General features: G+C 45.7%; 1 long non-coding RNA gene across 2 annotated transcripts in view; it reads left to right on the top strand.

The window, feature by feature from the left end:
- LOC137571779 (uncharacterized) overlaps positions 1-5,417 on the top strand; it is a 337,165-nt gene extending 331,748 nt beyond the window's left edge. For both annotated transcript variants that reach the window (XR_011031433.1, XR_011031434.1), the window contains exon 2: positions 5,060-5,417. This is a non-coding gene — a long non-coding RNA (uncharacterized lncRNA). The remainder of the gene's footprint in view (positions 1-5,059) is intronic.
- The last annotated feature ends 21,751 nt before the right edge of the window (positions 5,418-27,168 follow it).

The following is a 27,168-nucleotide window of genomic DNA, read 5'->3' as shown; positions in this document are numbered from 1 at the left end:
CGCTTCCTCGAAGCCTGCGGATTACATACAAGTGAATGGGACAGACCTCCCAGAGAGAGCAGTGCACGGAGGGACTCTGCCGGCTTAAGTGTTTCCGCATGCCTTCCGACAGCTTACCGCCAGCCTTCAGCAGGAGATCTCCGAACTTGCATCGCAGCTGCCAACATTTTTATGAATGACCACCCAAAAGTCTAAGATACCGCTGCGGTATTTTCCCTCCAGGAGTTTTTTCGCCACAAATTTTTTTATGAATAGAGCCCATTGTAACAGACATGTCTGTAGCCAGGTATGTTTTTACCAGAAATGGCAGATGATGTGAACAATGCTTACTTGCAGCCATGATGGTATAAACTGCTTTCTGAATATCTCTTTGCAAAGTCTGTACAGTTCCTGTGCAAATGATCCCAGTTACCAGGCCAAATCAGCAGACCTAGTTCAGTGAGTAGGTATGATCGGTGACCTGCAAATAATTCTGAGTTGATCCAGGATTCTGAAAATGTAAGTTTATGCAGCTTGAAAATGGACCAATTAAATGCCACCTTGGTGGCATTTGATTGGTCCATTTTTAAGTTGCATAGAGAATGCCATTTAGAATTATTTGCATGTCTCTGAACATCCCTACAGGAGAGGTTTCTTTTTCTTTAAAATGAAGAAACATTACAATTCCATTAGGCCTAGTTCATATTGCCTTCTGCTCGTGTTAGTGTTTGCATTGGGGTTTTTATGAGAGTTTTTTTTTTTTGTCGATTCCTGGTGCTTGGGTGGGCATTGCATTTTTGTGAAAATCGCTTTTCTAAGCACCAGACCGTTTTTTTGTAATTCACTCCCTGACGCATGTCAGGAAGTGAACTCTTTGACCCGGAAAAGAATAAATACAATGTATTTATTCTTAAAAGCGCTCACGCAATCGCTGCACAAAGCGATTTTGTGAGCGTTTTGCATCCTAGCATAGGGCACCCAGGGAATCCCCATAGACCAGCGCCGCACAAATGAGTGAATTTCTTCCCGACTGAGCCATTAAATTGAATAAAAAATATATAGCTACGTTGTCCAGAAATTAGACAAATTTATTCCTTTAACTATTCGTTCATCTGCGTTCCAACATCCTGCTTGGAGGCTTTATAGCTGGGTGTGTAATAGGCAGTGTGAAGAGAAAAAAAGTATGCAACCATACCACCTACTGGTAGCATGGGAGAATTCATGGAAATTGGACATAAGTAACAAATTACATATTTGATAAATACAGCTGCACCTGAGGGGAATTAGTCACCTGATTGCACAACACCAAAGGGAAAACCCACCCTCACCAAGGAACACTGAAGATAGAACACTTTGATAAAATGTAAAGTAGTCAATATACAACTTGTGTAACAGTGTAAATTTGTAGTCTCATCAAAATAACACACAGCTTTTAATATCTAAACTGCTGCGGGCAACAAATGTGAGTATATCCCTAAGTGGAAATGATCAAGTTTCTGCTGCAAATTTCTATACTTATATATGTATGCTCACCATTATTTTCCAGCACTGCCTTAAAGGACTCACAAGGCTAAAAATAAATGTAGTTTTATTTACCTGGGGCTTCTTCCAGATCCTAGAAGACTTTTGAGTCCCTCTGTGTAGGTCCGGTCCTCCCTGGGGTGCCACTGGCAGCCTGTAAGGATAGGAGATCCCCAATGGGTCGGCGTCTTTTGCTTCTGCGTCATCGGGAGCATACTGCGCATTACTACTGTGATGGCGCAGTACGCGCCCATTGATGTGGATGCGTTCTCACACGTGTCCATGCATGCGCAGAAGGTGCCAACCCATCGGGGATCAGCAATCCTTAAAGCCTGCCAGTGGGACCCCAGATAGGACCGGAGCTGCGCCGAGGGACCAAAATGACTTCTAGGGGCTGGAAGAAGCAGGGCAGGGCAGGGAGTTCACCAGAGCTTTACAGGTTGCCACTGGAAACCTCTCCCACTCCTCTGCAGATATTAAAGGGACATCCCGAGCACCTCTCATGGGCATGCTTTTAAGACTCCATCCAGTACTGCAAAGTACTTAAAGCTGCATACCTTTTTGTAGCTTGTGCTCTCCTCTTTCATTTGATGCCTGAATCGCCGTTCTACACCAAATAGTTTTCGTTTGATTTCAATTTAAAAATCGCGGTTGCCATCTTGGCTTTGTTATAACTTCCAGGTCACCCCTGTCTTCTCTGTTAGAGAAGTGCATCACTGAATGAAGCAGGAAGAGGAAGTGACACGCATGGCCATTGCAAGAGGCTCCACCAGAGGGGTCATAGCATGACTTTGTTGGAAGTCGTCTGTCTTAAAGGCATGCCCATGAGAGGTGCTTGGAGTCCCTTTAAAGGACTTAAGGAGCCGTACGGTATAAAAAAAGTTTAGTACTTGTGTCTATTTTGAATGTACGGAGGATGCCATCCGCGCCCTCCATTTAATTCCGCCAGGTCCCCGCTTTGCTACAGGCCCATGGTCGGCTCCCGACCCCACCGCCCGGGTCGGGATCTCATTCCTCTAGTAACATGGCTAACTGAGCCTGCCACGGCTGCGCAGTCCGCATAGACGCAAGTGTGGCTGCGCAGCTCTAGGGCTCCTCCCGCCGCATCTATGCTACAGGCTCCTGTGCGTGGATCAGGGGGAGGCCCTAGAGCTGCGCAGCCGCACTCGCGTCTATGCGGACTGCGCAGCCGCAGCAAGCTCCGTCGGCCATGTTACTAGAGGAATGAGAACCCGACCCAGACGGTGGGGTCGGGAGCCGACCAGAGGGCCAGTAGCAGAGCGGGGACCCAGCGGAATTAAACGGAGGGCGCGGATGGCGTCCTCCGTAGAGTCACAATAGACACAGGTACTAAACTTTTTTTATACCGTTCGGCTCGTAAGTCCTTTAAAACCTCCCTGGCATTCAATTTACCCAGGATTTCTGTGCAAAAAGTGATACAATTTATTTTTAAAACTTTTTTTTTTCCTGTAACTTGCCAAAATGTGTCAAGCAAGGGTCTAGTATACAGTGCAGGAGAGTATTGATGTGTATGCACGTTTATACTGTTCACAGCATGTTTTTATGGACGGACATATCTGTCCATACCGCTAGAGAGGTTAAAGACCTTGCAACCCACCATCTTCTGTTTGAGAATGTCCCACTGATGCTCGGCAGGGTTTAGGCCTGGAGACATGCATAGCCAGCCAGTCCAGTACCTTTACCTTCAATCTCTCAAGCAACGCAGTGGTCTGATATGGTTTACCTAAAGCAGGATTTCTGAACTTCAGCCCTCAAGTATGAAAAAAAATTAAGAATTTGCTTTGAAAACTGTTCTTTAGTGACAAATTGCATCGCATTTTGGAGGGTGGCTGCAGATATACTGCTGGTCACCCTGTCTTTTCCTCCTTGCGGCAGATGCACCTGACTTGGCTCACCATCGTGGTGTCCTACAGGCGTGCTGCCTTGACATGCCGACACTGTGATGTACAAGACATAAGGGGAGCAATTTTGTCTTTTAGTTTTAATAAAAACTTTCTTACACTATTATGTAATTTTTTCACTTCTGCCTCAGTCTGGAAAACCTGAGGTCTTGACAAAAAATTCAAGCAGTAGAGTCCAATTAGGCTTGGTAAATGAGATGCTAATAATTCTGAGTTTATGCTAATTTAATGCACATTTGTTCAGCTTATACATTGATCAAACGCAGCAGCTGATGCCGATTGGTTCAATTTCAAACTGCATAGATTTGCTATAAATTAACATAAGTATTATAATTTATATAGAGCCACCTTCTTCCACAGCACTTTAGAGTCACTAACTGTCCTTTAACCTCACTAGGACCACACAGCCTCTGGCTCCTTTAAGGACCAGAGGCATTGTTTTCTTTTTTAATTTCCTGATTGCTGTGGCTTACAGCGATTAGGAGGTCAGGCGCCAATGAAAATGGCTCCTGACTGATCGGAGGAAGCTTAGCTGAGTTTATTTCTTCCAGGAAGAGCAATCGACTCGGGACTACGGTAAGCCACGGCATCGAATCTACACCACATCAGAGTTAGCCGCAGAAGCGGCATAGATTCTGCCTACTGCAGTTCCGAACTGGTAAAGGGGCTCATAATCTAATCCCTACCATAGTCATATGTCCATTGTAGTTCAGGGCCAATTTTAGGGGGGCGCCAAATAACTTATCTGTATGTTTTGGGAGGACACCAGAGAACCCGGAAGAAACCCGCACAGACACGGGAGAACATACAAACTTTGTGCAGTGCACTGGTCGGGATTCAAACCAAGGACCCAGCACTGCGAAGCAAGTGCTACCACTACGCTACCATGCTGCCATACCTATGTCCAATTTACATCGGAAATAGGCATAGCTGTACAAATGCGTTATGTTCTGATCACGGTCAGTTGCTCATGCAGATTATATTAGCTTTATAATTATGATTTTTGTGATATGGTCTTTTTACAGCTATTCTTATTAAGCTTGATGTTTTAATGCACTGATGTTTAACTTTATCTGCATAATGTATCTACTCTACATATTTTGTAAATCCCTTTTGTAGTGGGTGGCACTCCCTCCTTATCTCATTTCAAACAGCAGTCTTCTGTGGATCGCATGACTTAATTTTATTTCTTGCCTCAATGTGCTCTTTAATGACTAGTTTAAAAAATACAAACAACTGGGAGTAATTACAGATCCCTCCTCAGCATAACCTAAAAATGTTATGTTTTGTAAGTAAATACTCTGTCTCATTACTTTTATTAAAAAAAGCATGTGAAGAATATTTTGAAATTGGAAGTAATCAGCCATGTAATATTACAGAACATTGTAACTTTGCTTATCTATTAACAAGTATAAACACCTCTAGTGAACTACAAGCAATGCAGGCAAAGGGAAATCACTTGATTCAATGCTCTTATGGGATTATGAACAGAAGTGGAATACAAAATGAGCAATCAACATAAATGAGAATGTGCTTTATAATGCATATTAAAATCATCCAATTATGTAAATGTAGTGAAGTGAGAAAGTATTTTTGTATTGGTTTAACTTTTTTTTTATTCTTTTTCTTTTTTTTAGATTTTGCTTGCTTGGAAATGAGTGATGGAAGTTTATCATTCACATATTCTTTTGAGACATTGACATGACAGTTATAAAATGCCTGAAGAATAAGAGAAACATTACTTTCAACATCAGGGCAAGAAAATGAAATTAAGTAACGGTTATTATGTTCAATTGCATCCCGTGAGAATTGTAGATGGTGCGGTGAATTGATTTGCTTAATATGCCAATGATTAGCATGCTGCATTCATACATATTTTCAGGTGTAAACAAATGCTCTGATTGGAGTAAGATGTCTGAAGGTTAGACGCATTAATAGAATTTCATCAGGACAGCAAATATACATATTAAAGTGACTGTTTTATTCGCTTCTCAATCTTGTGGTTTATAAATTCCAAGAGGGTGATATGTGATATGTATGGTCAGTGAGATGCAAATAATTCCAAGTTGATACAGGTTCATGCAAATCTATGCAGCTTGAATATGGACCAATAGAATGAAGCCATGGGGTGGGATTTGATTGGTCCATTTTCAAGCTGCATAGATTTGTAGAAAGTTTTCATTGGTTTGCAACAAATTGGAACTATTGACATCAGTTACTTTGCAAGCAGTAATAATTTGATATTTGGATATAAAAATCTAAAACATGTAGCCTAATACCTGATAACTCCCTAGTCCATGCAGGCAGTATTGTTTACAACTACCTGTATAGAATGGTGGGGCACATGGCCACAGTAGCCATATAGCCGAGTTTGCTCATCCTAAACATACCCGTTACATTTAGTGCATTTTGGATGCCAAACAATTCTTGCCCCTTACCTACATTCATATATTCAATGGTCATTGACCCATTCAACTATTGTGAAAGTCCACAATACTTTTGAATGGCCTTTTCCTGACAATCATCTCCAGGTTGTGGTGTCATCCCTGCTGCTTATGCACCTTTCCCTTCCACATAACTTTCTATTAGGGCCTGTTTGCACTAACGCGAATTTGAATGCGTTGTCCGCATGCAAATTCGCATAACCAATACAAGTGGATGGGCCTGTTTCCACTTGTCAGGAATTCTGTGCGGTTTGCTGTGCAGAAAAAATCTGCATGGCAGAGCCGTCAGAATTTGCATGCTGTACACCCGCACGCGAATCGCCGGTAATGTAATTGAATAGGAAAACCGCAAGCGTTTTTGTCTTGCAGTTTAACATGCGTTGTTGCGTGCATAAAAACCCATGTCAATGCTTACTGGCATTGACATGGTTAAAATCGCATAGCGCAAACCACGTGCGATTCCACGTGAAAATCCGCATGGAAATGCGAACGAATCCGCACCCGCATGCAGATTCGTTGACGCGATTGTCACGTCAAAAACGCAACGCACAAGTGGAAGCGGGCCCTCAATGTGCTTTGGTACAGCACATTGGGAACATCCAACCTCTTTTGCAATTAACCTTTGAGGGTTTCCCTCCTTATGGAGGGTGTCAATGATGGTTTTCTGCACAACTGTCAGGTCAGAAGTATTTCCCATGATTGTGATTCCTACTGAACCAGACTGAGAGACCATTTAAGCCTTTGCAGGTCAGGTATTTTGAATTAATTAGCTGATTAGAGCCTGACACTTTGAGCTACAGTATTAAATCATTCACAATATTCTAATTTTCTGAGATTTTGCAGTCGCAGAGCAGAGATTCACTAAATAGTGATAACTCATATCACGGCCGTTTTCACGTGTTTGCGCATGATCGCAAATGTGCGTGCACAATCGTGAATTGGCCGGTTTTGCACAAAAATGCACGATTGCGCGCGCTAATTCGCGATAACGCCCTTGATGTGAGTTATCACGGTTTAGTAAATCAAGCCCATTGTGTGATTAACCCAGTGTATCAGTATGGATCGCAGAGCCGGCAGTGCAGTGGAACGCATCGTGCAGCAGGATCCCGCACTTGCTGACTTCCCGCTGCGTCCGTGTCCTCCACCCCCACACCGCAAGGTTGTGAGTGCGCAATCCAAGTCTGACCTGTGCCCCCGGAACGAGCTTCGTCATTTGGAACGCAGAGCTGGCAGTGCAGTGGAAAGCATTGTGCAGCGGATCCTACACTTGCTGAATTCCCGATGCGTCTGTTGTCCTCCATCCCCGCATCGCAACATGGTGAGTGTGCGATGCAAGTCTGACCCGTGCCCCTGGAACAAGCAGCATCATTTCTCAGCACCAGTCAGCATCATTGTTAGACACGCTTCCTGGTTGGGGATGTGCAGCGTGCTTCTCATTTGCGGAGTTGCAGGAAAGCAACGCCAGGTCCTTCCTTGTTTTCCTCCTGTTTTCTATTTAGGAGATATGGCAAATGGCAGCTAAACACCACCACCCGCTCCCATTTGTGCTGTTTTAACAGACCTGGCAGAGGGGTACCAGCAATATTATAGTTTTGAGACCACTACTGCTACAATCAAAATAAAACTTGGTTTTGTAAGAAAACCTTCTAACAGGGTTCCCTGACCTTTCCTAATTAACATACAAATGTACCTTGGGATGGGAGGGAGGATTAATGGCCTTAATAACCAAGACTGCTGTAACAAGAGGTGGTGAATGTGTGTGGTCTATTTGCTCTCAAACGTGACTGTACGGTGTCAGGCCGCTGCAATAATGTAGTGGCCCTCTTCCACAACCCAGTGAAGACTAGTGTGAGAGACCCCAGCAACTGGTGAACCCCAGCAATTGCTGAAACGCTAGGGATCAGGGAATGACTTCATAACTTAACAGGAATTAAGCCTTGGAAACATCAATTTTACCACCTCAATGTCATATGAGGGTCAACATATTTTGAATACTATGAATAGATTGTGCGGGTAAACTCTCATACTACTTGGAACTGGTAAAAGGTGTTAGTGATTGGCCAGTCAAAATTTAAGGTGTGTACTAGGTTTTAGTGAGGCCTCATTCACACTTGAAAGCGCAAAAGTGAGGTTTTTCAGCGGAAAAATAACTCAACAATGTGGCAATTTTTCTGTGATCGCGTTTAGCGCTTCTATAGCACTGAAATGCGATCGCCAGGAAATCGCCTGAAAATGGTGCAGGCTACGCAGTTTTCGTTTCGTGATTTGCAGCGATTAGCGCAAATCGCTCAAGTAAGAACGGGCCCATAGGGTTTTATTACACTAGCACTTTCAAAAGCGCTAGCGTTTGAGCGTTTTGCCGAAATCGCCGGCAAAACGCTCAAGTGTGAATGGGGCCTAATAATGTTTTAAGCCTGGTACACACATCCAATTTGGATTCTCCAACAACTGACCAATTTTTACCACCTCCATCTAGAATAAGGGCCAACAGATTTTTTTTTTTTAAATACTATGAACAGATTGTGTAGGTAAGCTCTCATATTACATGGACATTGGAAATAGGACTGATCATTGGCAGATCAAAATTGGATGTGTGTACACACATTAAAATCTATAAAGCTATGAACATGCCCATGCAACAGCTGAAAGAAGCAGTGATTAACAGATGTGGCGTGCAAAAGTTCATATGGTCATGAAGACTCTGTGCCGGCTACATAAATGAAGAGGACACACCATAAGCTTAATTTAAACACAGATAGAAGTATACTCAGTTACTTGGGGTGGTAAATTGGCCAATAAAAATTGGATGTTATACTTACCTAGACAATCTGTGCATATTATTCAAAATCTATTGGTCCCTCATACTTCATGGAGGTGATAAAATTGGCCAACAAAATTGCGTATTTATATGCATCCTTACCCTCTGTTTAGGAAGCCACTACGATGTCAGCAGGGGCGTAACAATTGACCCTGCAAGGGATGCCTCCGCAGGGGGGTCCAGACGCCACAGGGGGCCCATGGGGGGAAAAGTTTGAGAGACTGACAGCTTAAAGGATACCACAACTGAACATGTGTGGTTAAAATTAGTGCAGCACTGTATAAGTTGTAATACGCACATACCGACTGTTCCTCCCGCCCCCCTCCGTCTGCCGCCGTTCACACTCTATACACTCCGGTGTGCAGCGACTTGCTTGACCTCTGCCCCGGACATACTGCGCCCTGTGTGCGCAGTATGTCCTTCCCCCTTTACTTCTGGCCGTCGCACAGCGCGAGGCTCAGAAGCTGCTGTCCCCTCTGCGCTGCGTGTGCGCTCCATTACACCATTGAAGGTAAAGAGGCGCCCTGGTTGAAATAAAAGCATCTAAAAACAGCTTAAAATCGAGGAAATAATATGAGGTGGCTTACCTCAATAACGAAATCCTTGTATATGACAAAAGATTTTTATTTAGCACAGGCAACGCGTTTCGCGGGTCCAAGCCCGCTTCATCAGGCCAATAAAAGTGCCAAATGAACAAGTCGATATGGCAAAGGGAGGCTCCCTTTGCCATATCGACTTGTTCATTTGGCACTTTTATTGGCCTGATGAAGCGGGCTTGGACCCGCGAAACGCGTTGCCTGTGCTAAATAAAAATCTTTTGTCATATACAAGGATTTCGTTATTGAGGTAAGCCACCTCATATTATTTCCTCGATTTTAAGCTGTTTTTAGATGCTTTTATTTCAACCAGGGCGCCTCTTTACCTTCAATTGTGCATAGCTATACCCCCAAACAATCTGTGTTTGAGGGGTGGTGACAGACCACCTGTGGGTGCCCCACAGTGGACACCTGTCCCTACTTTTTCAAGGAGAGCGACCACATCCAGGTCCCGGCTGGGACTACCCCGAGTGGAGTCGGGTTTATGGTCTCCACCTGCTTCCTACGGTTGGTTGCCCTTGCAACCTCCTTTTGTGAGTAGTAATTTATTGAAATTTCTTTTTTCAATTGCATACTAATATACTACACTATTGGGCTCCCGTATTTGTCTCCTATATTTTTTTCCCTGCAAGGTGCTGAGACACCCCCACTACACTACGCTCCATTACACCGAGCGTCACATGCTAATTATGTGACGCTCGGTGTAATGGAGCGCACACGCAGGGCAGAGGGGACAGCAGCTTCTGAGCCTCACACTGTGCGACGGCCAGAAGTGAAGGGGGAAGGACATACTGCGCACACAGGGCGCAGTATGTCCGGGGGCAGAGGTCAAGCAAGTCGTCGCACACCGGAGTGTATAGAGTGTGAACGGCGGCAGACGGAGGGGGCGGGAGGAACAGTCGGTATGTGCGTATTACAACCTATACAGTGCTGCACTAATTTTAACCACACATGTTCAGTTGTGGTATCCTTTAAGGCATGGAGGAAAAAAAAAACGTATTCTGCTCTCACAGCATTGTTATATTCAACAACAGAAAACTGCGCCGGCCCGTTCTATACAAAACTGAAACTTCTATGTATCAGAGTGTTTGCCACCACAATTCCACGTAAATGACAGTTTATAGATTAATGGCAGCGCTCCTCTTGAAGGGATTAAATCTGTAAAGAATCAAACATAATCCACATAGTGCATTACTGCAAAATTATGCCATAAAAATCAAAACACCCCGAGTGGTCAGTGATGCAAAATGTGATTCACACCGTATATAAATCCACCAGACTCTCCCACAATAGTGGCAGCTCAACCAGATCGAAGCCACCTCAGATCCAGGTGGGTCTAGCATTCAATATCACCAAAGAACCAGGCAACATCAGCTCCTCTTGCACAGTATTCAAAATAGATTTAATCCAGTAAACATGTAAAACAAGATCATAAAACTGCTCATAGCATAACCTTAAAAGTAACAGTATTCAGCCCTGCACCATCCAGTGCACTTACGTAATCTTCAATGACAAGAGCGCCTATAGAGCTATCCAGCCCAGCGGTTTTGTCCCCTCCGGTGGCGTCGGCGTCCCGTTCCTCCACCGTGGCAATCCCCACTCGTTCACTAATAACTTTCCGACCGGCCGGCACTCTCTTCCGCATCCACTGGGCTGTAGATCTGGGGGTAGCATAGATTGCCTGACGTTTCCTTTAAGTCTAAGTGTTTTTATTTGCATGGGGAAAACACATTGGTCCTCAGTTTTCCTGTGCAGAAAGCGAGGCTGGTGGGGGATCCCATCCAAAGTTTAGCGGGGGGTGGGGGGGTTCGCAGGGGGGGCCAGTGATGTCTAGTTACGCCCCTGGATGTCAGATTTTTTTTTTCTACTGAAATGGAGTTTGTTTGGAAGCCAGTGAAAGTTGGGTAGTGTGTTAGCTTTATTCCAGTTTGCCACTGAAGTTACGATCAATGTTGTATGAACTGCATTCACGGGATGGAAATGAATAGACCTGTATGCTCTAGCAGATTTTTCGTTTACTATGTCCTTTCATTAGTAATTTTTGCACACACTTATTATCTGTACTGGATTATAAAACATTGCTGTCACATATTGCTATAGCTTTTCACATCAAGCTGAATAGGATTTCCATCTACACTGACACGAAGAATAGGCATGTCAATCTAAATCCATTTATGCAAATGTATTCAAATTCTGTAATTAAAACAAACCATCTGTGATTACAGAAATTAAATATATGAACAGCATATTTCAATATACATTATTTAGTGTGTACTAAAGTGGTAGATGCAAAATAAATGTGGAAGGATGAAGGACCGAATAGAAGGTATCAAGCCTATACTTTACATCTTAAAAATGACAAAAATAAGTAGGCAATGATGAGCAAGAAAATGATAAGTATATATCAGTAGAGATGGCCCGAATGGTTCCAGATGAACTTTGGGTGGTTCGCATTCGCCGGCGAAGGCGAACTTTTGCAGAAGGTCGATTTGCCCCCATAATGCTCCATTCAGGTCAACTTTGACCCTCTACATCACAGTCAGCAGGCACATTGTTGCCAATCAGACTACACTCACTCCTGGAGCCCCACCCCCTTATAAAAGGCAAGGTTCTCCTGCCGTTTACTCACTCATTACTGCCTACAGTAATTAGTTAAGGGACAGCTGCTGAAAGACTCTGCTAGGGAAATCTTAGTTAGGCTCTTGTAGGCTTGTTAGCTTGCTCCTGGCTGATTGTTATTCCTTATATTGCACCCCACCACAGCTCCCTCACCCCTCCTCCAGAGGAGGAGGAGGGTCTTGTCTTCCAGGGAATTGTAGGATTCCAAAAGCCAGCTTACATACATTGGCCGCGAATCGAACCCAGGTCTAGTGCCTGGTAGGCAGCTCTCCTCACCACTATACCACCATCAACACTACATGCTGAAGCCAGCCTAGCATGTTCCATTATGATATATCCAAGAGAAAAATGAGCTTGCTTAGGGATTTGTAGGATGTCAAAAGCCAACTCACATACATTGGCCGGGAATCGAACCCAGGCCTACCGCGTGGTAGGCTGCTATCCTAACCATTGTACCACCAACACAACACACTACAATGCTACATGCTGAAGTCAGCCTAGCATGTACCATTGTCATGTACCTAAGAAAAAAATGAGCTCTCTCTCTCTCTAGGACTTGATGCCATTAAACTGAATTTTCAGCTTCAAACCATCAACGGATACCGGCAGAATTTTACAGGCAATATTGGAATTCCGCCGGATTGAAAAAGCAATTCTGTTCTGACCAAATGGAATGACCAATTTCCACCCAAAATTGCGGACAGTACAATTCCGCGGAAAGCGGTGACCATCCCTACTAGAGAGAGAGAGAGAGAGAGAGAGATGAATCTACATAGCTATCTGGGGTTCTCTTCGGACAACTGTTGAACACAAAAGGCAAGGCCATGCCTGGGTGGGCTTGAACCACCAACCTTTCAGTTAACAGCCAAACGCGCTAACCAATTGTGCCACAGAGACTGTGTACCACAACAACTGCACGCAGTTGCTGTTGAATGATTTTATGGGGATGTATGTGTGTCTTTTGGAGGGAGGAAGTAAGTCTGCTCCAAGAAGTTTCAGCATGTGGTGTTGGTGGTATAATGGTGTGGATAGCAGCCTACCAAGTGGTAGGCCTGGGTTCGATTCCTGGCCAATGTATGTGAGTTGGCTTTTGACATCCTCCAAATCCCTAAGCACATTTTTCTCTTGGATATATTATAATGGTACATGCTAGGCTGGCTTCAGCATGTAGTGTTGGTGGTGGTATAGTGGTAAGGAGAGCTGCCTACCCAGCACTAGACCTGGGTTTGATTCCCGGCCAATGTATGTAAGCTGGCTTTTGAAATCCTACAATTCCCTGGAAGAGAAGACCCTCCTTTGGAGGAGGAGGAGTGAGGGAGGAGAGGATTACACTTCCTGATGTTGTAAAGCAGTGTAGGCCTGCAATTGAACATTCAATGAGATTTATGACCTTAAAACACTGCTTTGTGTCAAATCCAGATTTTTTTTCTGGGACTTTTGATGTCTATTCCACTTAACCATGTCTCCCTCCAGGTATTAGACCCCTTGAAACTAGGGATGCTCATCCGGATTTCGGGTATCCAGGTAACTGATATCTGATCATTTTTACCCTATCCGGCCGGATCGGATTCTGGATCGTTGGGCAGATATCTGGATAACTATCTGCAGATAGTTTCACCACCGACCCGGATATCCGCGGATTTTTTCCCAGATATCCGAACCCGGATTACAAGTTCAATAGCAAAAATGACTACCACCACCTCTCTCTCGGCTTGCAGGGATTTGTCTTGCAGGGATTTGTAGTATGTCAAAAGCAAGCTCACATACCTTGGCCGGGAATCGAACCCAGGTCCACTGCTGGGAGGGCAGCTATGCTCACCACTATACCAACAACCACACACACAGCAAAGGACAGCACTTTGAAGTCTGGAAGATTCCAGGGCAAGGGTGGGAAGGTTGAAAAACTAGGTGGCCATGCAACATTCCTGCTAACCTAAAGCTTACTTATAGACATATGAGACACATGCCGGGTGCAGGGCTGTGTGGTGAGTGATTATATAGACAGTCATACAAGACACATGCTGGGTGCAGGGCTGTGTGGTGAGTCAACACATTGGCTTAAGACTTTACCAAATCCAATGCTCCAATATGGGGAAGCTTCTCTGTTTGCTGTGTTTTTTTTTTTTAGTGTGGTATCACAGTTCAATCATCTCTTCAACCACAAGAAAAGCCCAAGAGTAGTCTTAGCTACCATAATATCTGTTACGGCAGGGCCCTTATATCACTTTCTCTTACAGGGCTATGGAAACCGTTTTGCCCATGCGATAAAGCGAGGTGCAAAAATGAAATCATACCTAGCAGAGGATGGTTTTGATCCATCAACCTCTGGGTTATGGGCCCAGCACACTCCTGCTGCACCACTCTGCTTACATTTGTATACAATCTTCAAGTTTAAGAAGGGTACATTAGTTCCCTTCACAAAACACAAAGCCATCCCTGGGTGGGCTTGAACCACCAACATTTTGGTTAACAGTCGAATGCACTATTCAATTGTGCCACAGAGACTAGTTGTTGCTGCTAAATGATTTTATGGGGATGTATGTGTGTCTTTTGGAGGGAGGAAGTAAGTCTGCTCCAAGAAGTTTAACGCCACTTTTACCTACAACAAAGCATTCCCTTTGAGGCAGCAGAGTGGTGCAGTGGAAGTGTGCTGGGCCCATAACCCAGAGGTTGATGGATTGAAACCATCCTCTGCTAGGTATGATTTCATTTTTGCACCTTGCTTTATCGCATGGGCAAAACGGTTTCCATAGCCCTGTAAGAGAAAGTGTAATAAGGGCCCTGCCGTAACATAGATATTACGGTAGCTAAGACTACACCTGGGCCTTTCTTGTAGTTGAAGAGATGAGTGAACGGTGACACCACACTTAAAAACAAAAATAAAAACAGCAAACAGCAGTGTTGATCGAATACCTCATTATCCTATTCGAGTTTGGTCGAATTCAGATAGTAAACTATCTGAATTCACTCGAAGTTCGATATTCGAGTTAATCGAATATCCGATTCGACCTCGGATATCCGATGTCACTATCCGAGTCTGTATTCGAGTAAAATATTCGAGCTAGCCTTAAAGGGAAGGTTCAAGCAAAAAAAAAAAATGAGTTTTACTTACCTGGGGCTTCTACCAGCCCCATGTAGCCATCCTGTGCCCTTGTAGTCACTCACTGCTGCTCCAGTCCCCCGCTGGCAGCTTTCTGACCTCGGAGGTCAGGGCCACATTGCATAGATTTTTACGCATTCCAGCTAGTGCAGGAACAAAAATGTACGCGTTGCACCACTAATGTGTAAAAATGTATGCGTTAATGTTCCTGCACTAGCGGGAATGTGTAAAAATTTACGCAATTCGGCCCTGACCTCCGAGGTCAGAAAGCTCCCAGCGGGGGACTGGAGCAGCAATGAGTGACTACGAGGGCACAGGATGGCTGCATGGGGCTGGTAGAAGCCCCAGGTAAGTGAAACTCATTTTTTTTTTTTGCTTGGACCTTCCGTTTAAATAGCTTTTAAAACTTATATTGGAGGTCAATGATGCATGAAACCACCTTTTTTATGAAGAAAAACATCAAGTGATTATGTGGTGATGTAGTAGTTATAAAAAAGGTATCAAAAATAGTAAATTAACTTCATGGAAAGTGTTTGCATGAGAAGGTGTGTTCAAAATGGTTGTAAGTTGGAAATCTTCATTTACGTCGTCTTCATCTTCTTCTTCTTTTTCTTCTTCTTCTATATCTACTTCTACTCGAATCTTCTTCATCTTCTACTTCTTGTATCTTCTTCAATTATCTTTTTCTTCTTCTATATCTTCTTCATCTTCTTCTATATCTTCTTCTTCTATATCTTCTTCTTCTTCTATATCTTCTTCTTCTTCTTCTATATCTTCTTCTTCTTCGTCTTCTTCTTCTATATCTTCTTCTTCGTCTTCTTTTTCTTCTTCTATATCTTCTTCTTCTATATCTTCTTCTTCTTCTATATCTTCTTCTTCTTCTATATCTTCTTCTTCTTCTTCTATATCATCTTCTTCTTCTTCTTCTTCTTCTATATCTTCTTCTTCTTCTTCTATATCTTCTTCTTCTTCTTCTATATCTTCTTCTTCTATATCTTCTTCTTCTTCTTCTTCTATATCTTCTTCTTCTTCTTCTTCTATATCTTCTTCTTCTTCTTCTTCTATATCTTCTTCTTCTTCTATATCTTCTTTCTTCTTCTTCTATATCTTCTTTCTTCTTCTTCTATATCTTCTTCTTCTATATCTTCCTCTTCTTCTCTATCATTATATTATGTGTCTTGGTTTTCCTTTCTTTTGTAATATTTTTTTTTTTTACTTCATTTGTGGAAATATTTTATTTTAATAACAACACCATAGTTATATTTGTGTTGATGGCATAATAGGTAGTGGCACATTGCAAGCCACAGTGTCTTTTTCTGTGTACCCTGGCGGTGGTAAAACACAGACATCAGCAGGAGGAGGAAGTAGTTGCAGGCACATCTATTGTAGTGTGGTAATAGCTGGTAGGAGAGTGGTGGCAGCAGAAAATAGTTCTTCTTCTGTTCACCCTGGCAGTGGTAGCAGCACACAGACAGCAGAAGCTCAATGCAGCTACAGGAGGAGGAGTAGTGTGTGTCAGGTAGTGTGATGTGACTGCTGCTGACATAATAGGCCCTGGTTCCTAGCGGTGGTACCAGGGCCGTAAATAAACACCATGAGGTTCCAGACAGCGTTCGCGAAGCCCACATTGTGTCCAATACACAATTGGGACAGCACAGTTTTCAACCCGGACACCTCTAAAATAATTACTTTTTTTTCTCAAAATAATGCAGCTATTTTTGAATTCTGAGCGTTAATAGCTGGTGGCGCATGGGCAGCAGCACCTTGTAATGTGTTCCCTGGCAGTGGAGACACAGACAGCAGTAGGAAATACAACAGCAGGCAGCGTGAGGAGGATGAGTGTGTGGCAGTGGCAGCAGGCAGGCGGGCAGCGAGACATAGCTGGTGGCGCATGGGCAGCAGCACCACCTTGTAATGTGTTCCCTGGCAGTGGAGACACAGACAGTAGGAGGAAATACAACAGCAGGCAGCGTGAGGAGGATGAGTGTGTGGCAGACTGGCAGCAGGAGGGCAGGCAGTGAGACATAATAGGCCCTGGTTCCTAGCGGTGGTACCAGGGCCGTAAATAAACACCATGAGGTTCCAGACAGCGGTCGTGAAGCCCACATTGTGCTGTCCCAATTGTGTATTGGACACAGTTTTCAACCCGGACACCTCTAAAATAATAACACAAAATTATAAAAAAAAAATAATTCAGAAATGCAGCTATTTTTGAGCGTAAATAGCTGGTGACGCATGGGCAGCAGCACCTTTTAATGTTTTCCCTGGCAGTGGAGACACAGACAGCAGGAAGAAATACAGCAGCAGCAGGTGTAATGTGTGTGTGCCACTTCATGTCCCCCTCTCACCGACAACAGGGGCCAGGAATTCGCCTTCCACCCAAGCCTGGTTCATTTTGAGAAACGTCAGTCTGTCAACAGACTTGTGAGACAGACGAGATCGCTTCTCAATGACGACTCCACCGGCTGCACTGAAGCAACGCTCTGACCGTACTCTGGAAGGGGGGCAGGAGAGCACTTCCAGGGCGTACTGCGCAAGCTCGCTCCAGATCGGCAGGTGCTTGACCCAATACTCCATGGGATCAACAGGGGCAATGCTGTCAAGCCCGCTGAAGGACCTCATGTAGTCAGCCACCATGCGGGTCAAGCGCTGTCTGTGACTGGAGAAGGATGCTGCTGCAGGCACCTCCTCTCTAGTCCCTGGCAGCTCTACACTCATGTAGAGCTCGATGGTCAGAGACAGCAGGTCTGTGGTGTGCGTGCGCTTGCTGCTGGTGGATGCAGGCACCTGCTGCTGCCTCTGTGCTGGCTGGACAGTGGGGGTGGATGGCTGAGGGAAGGCTTCCTCCAAGCGCTCAACAAGGGACAGCTGCAAATCCCTCATTTGTTGCGCACGGTCTCCTCCTGCAGGCAGGAACTGACTGAGCTTCCCCTTCAGACGTGGGTCCAGCATCATGCAGATCCAGATGTCCTCCCTCTGCTTCATCTGGATGACCCTTGGGTCCTTGCGCAGGCACCTCAGCATGTGCGCTGCCATTGGGAAGAGTCTGGCCACGTCTGCTGGCACATCATCGGCAGCCCTAGAGCCGACAGTGCTGTCCTCCTCATCCTCTGCCTCCTCCACCTCATCCTCTCTCCACCCACGCACCACTCCAGCTGTGCTCTCCTGCTCCCCCTCATCAGCAGCAAGGTCAGGGACCTCCACCAACTCCAAGCCCTCCTCCTCAGAGGTGGCCTGTGAAGCTGCCTGCAGCTCCTGCTGGTCCAAGGCTGCCGCTCCCTCTTCCAGCAGTGCATACAGGGCCCTGTCCAGCACACACACCAAGGGGACCCACTCGCACACCATTGCATGGTCCCTGCTTACCATGTTGGTGGCCTGCAGGAAGGGTGCCAGCACTGAGCACACCTGCTGCATGTGCCCCAGTCCTCCGTGGAGATGATGGACGGGAGGTTGGTGGCGGCACGCCCAGTTGCAGTCATGGCGGCAACTGTTGCTCGTGCAACATACTGGCTGACAGCCTGCCTCTGTTCAACCAGACGCTCCAACATCGCCAGGGTGGAGTTCCAGCGAGTTGGAACATCGATCATGAGCCGGTGCTGTGGCAGGTGCAGCTCCTTCTGCACCTCTTTCAGGCTTGCTACGGCTGCAGGCGAGTGCCGAAAATGACTCACAACCTTCCTTGCTGCCTCAAGGAGTCCGCAGAAACTTTTGGACTACCAGGTTCAGGACGTGCGCCAGGCAGGGGATGTGGGTCAGGTCTCCCCTGCTGATTGCAGCAACCAGGTTTGCCCCATTTATGGACACCACCTCTCCGACTCTGAGGCCTCTGGGGGTCAGCCAATTCCTCTCCTGCTCTCGGAGTTTGGCCAGGACATGGTTCGCCGTCAGTTTGGTCTTCCCCAGGCTGACTAATTCCAGCAGCGCTTGGCAGTGGCGGGGCTTTACGCTGCTGCTGAGGCCGGGGGGTTTGGGCTGGTGTGCCGGAGGATGGAAGCGGATCAGAGGAACCTGCTGCAATTCCGCTGACCCTGCATGGTGGCACCACCCACTGCGTTGTTGCTGCTGCTGCTGCTCTGACAGTGCCTGATGCTGCTCCCCCCTCCTCACCCCCTTCCACCAAGCTGACCCAATGCGTGGTGAAGGACAGATAGCGGCCTGTCCCAAAGTGGCTGCTCCATGAGTCCATGGTGACGTGGACCCGTTGACCCACCGCGTGATCCAGCCCTCTCCCGACATTGGCCATCACAGAGCGGTGAAGTGCAGGGATGGCCGTGCGAGCAAAAAAAATGTCGGCTGGGGATTGGCGAATCGGGGGCTGCACACATCAGGAGCGCACGCATGTCGCTCCCCTCCTGCACAAGGGAATAAGGCAGGAGTTGGGAGCACATGGCCCATGCCAGCAAGCCGTTCAGCTGACGGCTGCTGGGAGGCAGAACCCTGACCACCCCCTGGAAGGTGTCGCTGAGCAGGGTCTGGCGACGCCTTTTGCTAGCACGGGAATCACTGGAGGGAGCAGAGGAGGCCACTGAGGACTGGCTGCCAGAACAGGCCTCAGTGTCGGTGGCAAGAGTTGCAGAGGGAGGAGGAGCAGTGCGTTCCTGACGCACTCCTGCTGGTGCTGCTGGAGGAGGAGGGCGGGTGGCTGCTGCCGACGGCTTCGCAGTGGTGGCGGGTCTGCCACTGCCAACTTCCTTCAACTTCATGAACTCCTCATGCTCATGAAAGTGTTTCCCTGCCAGATGGTTCACCAGAGAGGTGGTGCCGTACGCAGAGGGCTGCCGTACGCAGAGGGCTGCTGGCAGCACTGGTTGCAGGTGGCATACTTGCACTCCACATATGGCAGGGTGAAAAAATTCCAAATTGGGGAGGAGAAGTTGCCCCTTTGGCTCGAAGGTGCTGCTGCTGCCGCTGGTCTCCCTGTGGTGGTTGGAGGGGGTGTTTCTCGGTGTGGCTGGTAGTGGCACTGGCAGAACTCTCCAGATAATGCATACCACGCCCACTTCTTTTCCTGCCTAATATGTCTGCGATGCTGAGCCTTCTAGCAAGGCTCACAGACGCATCCTCCTCCTCCTCCTCAGAGCTGATGACATCCCCAGGATCTGCCACCCAGTCTCTGTCCTTCACCCTGTCATCATCATCCTCCCCCTCCGCAAACATGTCCTGCTGGGATGACCCCACAAACTCCCCTTCTGCATGCATGGGCTGAGGGACAGTCACCACTGTCTGACTGTCCAAAGCATCATCCCCCAAAGTGCCCATCAGCATTTCTTCCTCCTCCAATTCTGCCGCAACAGCACTCCATAGCCCCGCTGTGCTTGGGGATAAGAAGGTGCTGAGTGACAGGATGCTGGTGTTGCCCACTGGGGCTGGAGAACTGCACTCCTCCTCCTCCTCCCCAGGCAATGCTGGGTGGCTGCTGCTGCTCTTGCGAACAGGAGTGGTGGCGGGGGTGGAGGACTCGGTTCCAGAGCTAATGGTGGCCTGCTCATCCATCATCAGTTCCACCACAGAGTCTGCGTCCTTCTCCTCAATAGGACGGCTACGACCTGGCGGTGGGAGGAACATCTGCGCCACACGCTGCTGCTGCTGCTGTGTCTCTGCAGCGTGACTCCCAGCTGTTGGGCGGCCAAGGCATCCACGGCCAGTGGCTAATGGCGTAATAGCCACTGGTGCAGATGCAGAACTGCGCATGGTGGTGGTGGTGGCGCGGCTGCCACGCCCACGACCTCCTCTCTTGCCGATGCCCTTGCTGCCCCTGCCCAAACCGCGGCTGCCAGTGCCAGACATCGTATAGTTTTAATATTATACAAATTAAAAAAAAAAGTTATGTATGTAAAGGCGGGTGGGACAAGTGGGGTACTTTAATGGGGTGGGACTGGTGGTGGGTGTGTGAGATGACGGACAGGTGTACTCTACAGCAGAGATCGGTGTAGCGCTAACGAGAGAGTGCGCAGTGCGCAGTGCGCACACAAAGACCGTAGCTGACGCTGCCTGACGGTGTCCCTATACACAGACTACAGTACAGTACAATTCAGCGAATACACAATACAAGTAATATAAACAATAGGACGGGTGTAGCACTAACGAGAGGGTGCGGACAGCGCAGACGTGCACTGCGCACACAAAGACCCTAGGTAACGCGGTGACGGACGGTCCCTATACACAGACTAGAGTACACTACAGTACTAACTAGACAATAGAAGAATCTAGCTAAACAATAGAACAGGTGTGACTAGATTACAGAGAGCAGATACAAGACAGGTATAGCAGTAAAGCTGGGCCTTGCTAACTACAAAATAGTACAATAATCTATCTAACACAGAAGTAGTACAGGAGTAGAGTAGGACAGGTGAGAGCACAGGTAACTAGAGACTAGAGCACAGAGCAGGGCAGGCTGCCTTGCCTAGGCACAGGGCCTAGCTGCTGCAGCTGCAGCAGCACCAGTGACAGTCTCCCTTCCTAGTCCCTAATCACACAAACTAAACTGCCTAAAATACAATCTATCTACAATACAAAGCAATACAGGTGAATATCAAGTGTTGGAGTGTAAAAACGCTAGGTGTTTTGAGCAATAAATGCACTTGCACAGACAAAAAGCACTGGAGCAGTCTCTCAGTACAGTCAGTCAGTAAGTCGCAAGCAGGACGAGTGAGGCAACATGGCGCACGCTATTTATAGAGGGGGGGGCTTGGCCAGGCTCCCCCTCTGTGATTGGCTGCAGTCAGAGGGCTGGGAGTCCTCTGATTCGCTTGTGAGGACTCGAGGTAACGTCTGACCTGACGCTATCCAAGCTGTTGACGCTATCCGAGCTCGGATAACTAGGATATCTCCGGATAGCTGATTGCTATCCGAGTGCGCTCAGATAGCACAGCCCGGATAGCTAATACTATTCGAGCTCGGTATTCGAGCTCCAATAGTGAAAAAAGAGCTAGGATATCAGAGTATCTTGGATATCCTAGCTCGGATGAGCATCACTGGCAAACAGAGAAGCTTCCCCATATTGTTACACTACTATCTATGTTACAGCAAGACCCTAATGACACTTTCTCTTACTGGGCTATGGCCACCGATTGGCCCATGTGATAAAGCAAGGTGTAAAAAACAAAGTACACCTAGCAGAGGATGGATGGTTTCAATCCATTGACCTCTGGGTTATGGGCCCAGCACACTTCCACTGCACCACTCTGCTGCCACACGGGGAATGCTTTGTTGTAGGTAAAAGTGGCGTTAAACTTCTTGGAGCAGACTTACTTCCTCCCTCCAAAAAACACACATACATCCCCATAAAATAATTTAGCAGCAACAACTAGTCTCTGTGGCACAATTGATTAGTGCATTCGGCTGTTAACCAAAAGGTATGTGGTTCAAGCCCACCCAGTGATGGCTTTGTGTTTTGTGACGGGAACTAATGTACCCTTCTTAAACTTGAAGATTGTATACAAATGTAAGCAGACTGCAGAGTGGTGCAGCAGGAGTGTGCTGAGCCCATAACCCAGAGGTTGATGGATCAAAACCATCTTCTGCTAGGTATGATTTCATTTTTGCACCTCGCTTTATCGCATGGGCAAAACGGTGTCCATAGCTCTGTAAGAGAAAGTGTTATAAGGGCCCTGCCGTAACATAGATATTACGGTAGCTAAGACTACTCTTGGGCTTTTCTTGTGGTTGAAGAGATGAGTGAACTGTGATACCACACTTAAAGAAAAGAAAAAAAAAAAAACACAGCAAACAGAGAAGCTTCCCCATATTGGAGCATTGGATTTGGTAAAGACTTAAGCCAATGTGTTAACTCACCACACAGCCCTGCACCCGGCATGTGTCTCTATGACTGTCCCAACCACGGTGCTGCTGTGACCCAGGCCTCAGAAGTTGGCGGATTCTTGGTTGCAAGGATCTGTGAGTTTAAGAACCATGCACTAATCTCTATGGGCTTGATTCATTAAACCGTGATAACTCATATCATGACTGTTTTTGCACACAAATTTGCAATTGCGCGTGCAAATTTGTGATTGCATGTGCAAATTCGCAATTACGTGCAAACATGAAAATGCGCACAAAAATGGTCATGATATGAGTTATCACAGTTTAGTGAATCAAAACCTATATGCCAGAGGGGACACATCCGGCTCCAAATACATCACAAGTACAAGTAGACATCCAGCACATTTATTTAATCTTTAATTATCCTGTGTATGAACAATTTAAGGGGCAATATAGCAAAAATTACAGTATATTATAACCATTGTAGCCTTTAATAATATGAGGAACATTAGAATGTAATCAGATTTGTCTATTTTTGTAAATGGATAGATATGCTTAAATCAGGAGACAGGCACATACCGCATCACTTCCTACCCATGGCTTATACTTAAGTCAATAACTTTTACAATTTTTTTTAGGTTAGTATATATGGTATTCTAGGCTCTTTACTGCCTGCATGTCATTGTATATAGGGATTACATAGTGAGGTTTGAACCATGCCTATAAGGCAGAGTTCCTCAACCTTGTCCTCAAGGCCCACCAACAGTACATGTTTTGAAGAAAACCACAAACATTTACAGCTGAGATCATTAGTGTCTCAGCAGAGCTGATTAACTACCTCTAGGGATTTCCACAAAACATGCACTGTTGGTGGGCCCTGAGGACAGGGTTGGGGAACACTGCAAGTATAAGGGATGGTCAGTGAGATACAAAATAATTTGATGCAGGATTGTGCAAATTATGTATACAGATCAATGCACCTTGAAAACTCCAACTTGATAGGATTCGACTGGTCCACTTAAAGCTACATACATTTGCAGAACACTGCATCAACTTATGTGGGTTAGTGTCAGACCAATAGCGGTGGTTTTGTTTGTTAACTTCACCATTCACGTAAAATGGTGTATCCATATAAATGGCCATATTAAGGTGTATCCATATAAATGGCCCACCCTGTATTTTATTACATCCTTTTCAAGGGATAATACAGAAGACAGGCCCAGATTAACATTACAGAAGCCTATTCGGGATGATCAATGAGATGCAAATACTTCTGAAATTATACAAATTTTTATACATATATATGCAGCTTTAAAAAAAAAAAAGACCAATCAATTTAAACCTGGGTTTAAATTGATTGGTCCATTTTCAAACTGCATACATTTGCATAAAACTGGCATAAATTTGCATTATCCAAGAAAAAAATTGCATATCTGTGATCATCCCTAGAGCCTATAGGCACTGGTGTGCTGGCACCCTAGACTTCCCCCTCGTCAGTGGAATGCAGAGAGCCAGGTGAGTAACATCTCATTTACACATCACTCAAGACTCTGCATAGGTAAGGCAGGAGGGAGGCACTTGGGGAGGGGATTGAGCCGCCTTTCCATCATCAGACGCCTGTAGGCACATGCCTTATGGTAAATCCGGCCCTGACAGAAGATATGACGTGTTGATAGAATGTATCAAGTAGTCAGTGTACAGTTTGTATAACAGTGTAAGTTTGCTGTCTTATCAAAATAACTCAACTGGTAATGTCTAAACGACTGGCAACAAAAGTAAAGATTCTGCCCAAAACAGACCTTTTCCTCCGCGGGGTCATGTTACTAATTTTTACGAGGTCTCTAGTGTGAATGGGGAGCATGTGTGTTACATTTGGTACACTTGCTCTCACACATTCGTATTGTCTGGAAATTCAACATGCGCCTCCAAGCAGAGAACACTTTAAGGGCTGGAACCCACAAGGCCGATTGTGAAAGCATTTTTGGAGCATTACAGAACGCTAGCGTTTTGCCAAAACGCTCAGCTAATGTAAATCGATGGGGAAACTTCCACTGGAGCGTTTGCGAATCCTCAAATCGCAAATGCAGGACATGCAGCATTTTGGGAGCGTTAGCGCTTCAATGTAAAGTATATAAACGCTGGCTTAATCGCTCATCAAAACCTGCATGGAGCGATTTTGCTAGCGTTTTAACGTTACCACACACTGTAACAAAATTAAAATTAAATGAAAGAACCAATCAGACTTTAAAATGCTGATCGCTAATCACTACACAATCGCTGGCAAATTGATACACTTTGTAAAATCACTTCCTAAAACGCTCATGAAACTGCTGACAAACTGCTCATACAAAATGCTAGCGCTTGCGATTAGCGATAGCGTTTTGCAGTGGGTTCCAGGCCTAATGACTTGCTTGAGGATAATGTTGGCAACAATCAGGTGTAAACCAGAAGGAATGACATGGTGCTGCAGCACAAAATGGAAGCATTTCTTGTTCACCTCCATGGGCTTGATTCACTAAAGCGTGATAACTGCTATCACAGCAGTTATCATGTGAGCTGCAACGCGCAAGGGTTTGCGTGCAAACGGCGTTACTTCGGGTGATAAGCGAAGGTTTGCGTGCGATCAAGGGCACTTTTCACGTGATAGCAGTTATCATGCTTTAGCGAATCAAGCCCCATGTGTGACTATGGGTATGAGAATTTAGTAACAAATTTACAACATATAGAAAGTTCCTTAACCCAGAAACTATACACTTTAAAAAGCACTAACACTGGAAGCAGGTGAGTCAAAGGATACCTTAGGTGACATGATGATAGACATGTATGTACAGTGCCTAGCACACAAATAACTGCGGTGTTCCTTTTTTTTCTTTCTCTGCCTGAAAGAGTTAAATACTAGGTATGTAAGTGGCTGACTCAGTCCTGACTCAGACAGGAAGTGACTACAATGTGACCCTCACTGATAAGAAATTCCAACTAGAAAATGGGTCAATAGTAGAGGTGGGCCGAACGGTTCGCCGGCGAATGGTTCCAGGCGAACCTCGGGTGGTTCGCCTTCGCCGGCGAAGGCAAACTTTCCCGGAAGTTCGATTCGCCCCATAATGCTCCATGAGGGTCAACTTTGACCCTCTGCATCACAGTCAGCAGGCACATTGTAACCAATCCGGCTATACTAAAGGTGGCCACACACCATACAATTTTTTAAATATCTGTTCAATTTAAGAAGTGCAATCAATTTTTCTGATGATTGTAACATTTCAAAAATATGACCAATGTACCACACACGTATGTTCAATTTTTCCCCAATTATGATAAAAAATGATTGAAAACTCTGACAAAATTGCTAGGGTGTGTATACTAATAAATTGACAATCCAACACACACCATACAATCTTTAGAAAGATTGAAGAAAAATATCTGGCATTCCGGATCGATAAAAAAACGAAGAAAACAGGAAATCCGATCGGATTTTTTAGTCGAATGAAAAAAAGCTTTTGATTTTTTTGGGAGATACGATCGTTTTTATCGAATTGCCGTAAAATCGGATCATTTTATTGTATCGTGTGTGGCCAACTTAAGCCCTGGAGCCCCCCCCCCCCTCCCTTTATATAAGGCAGGCTCCGGCGGCCATTAGCCTCACTCGTGTGCCTGCTAGAGACAGCTGCTGCAGACTTGTTCTCCTAGGGACAGATTAGTCAGGCTCTTGCCTTCTTAGCTTGCTCCTAGCTGAATCTTATTGCTATAATAGCGCCCCAGAACAGCTCTTTTCAGAGCTAATCTGCTCGTGTGATCATTTTTTTTTTCCTGTGTTTGAAACTGACACTTGTGTTGCTTAGACAGCATTGCTAATTCATACTGTGTGTCCCAATGCCAGCAGCCCACCACCAGCAGCAGCACATTCAGTGACTACCTGTGTGTGTGAGACACTTGTGTTGCTTAGACAGCATTGCTAATTCATACTGTGTGTGTCCCACTGCCAGCAGCCCAGCAGCAGCAGCACATTCAGTGACTACCTGTGTGTGTGACAGGGAGCTGCACATTGTACTACCCAGTACTGCATTTACCTACTACTAGTACCTGTTGTGTTTAGTTAACCCACCTCATCACTGCATACACCTACGTTTGTGTTGAGTGAACCCACCTCGCTGCACATAACTACCTTTTGTGTTGAGTGAACTCGCCTCACTGCATATAACTACCTTTTAAGTTGAGTGAATTCACCTCACTGCATATATGCCTTTTGTGTTGAGTGAACTCACCTCTCTGCATATATAACTACCTTTGGGTTGAGTGAACTCACCTCTCTGCATATATAACTTCCTAACTGGTTCTCGTTAAAGGATTTAAAGTACATTCATTTCAAATACAGCAAGCCCTCGATAGTCCGCCTGTATTGTTATTTTTGGTC

The sequence above is a fragment of the Hyperolius riggenbachi genome, chromosome 4 (assembly GCF_040937935.1).
Source record: "Hyperolius riggenbachi isolate aHypRig1 chromosome 4, aHypRig1.pri, whole genome shotgun sequence".
NCBI lineage: Eukaryota > Metazoa > Chordata > Amphibia > Anura > Hyperoliidae > Hyperolius > Hyperolius riggenbachi.
This window is presented reverse-complemented; position numbering and strand designations above follow the sequence as displayed.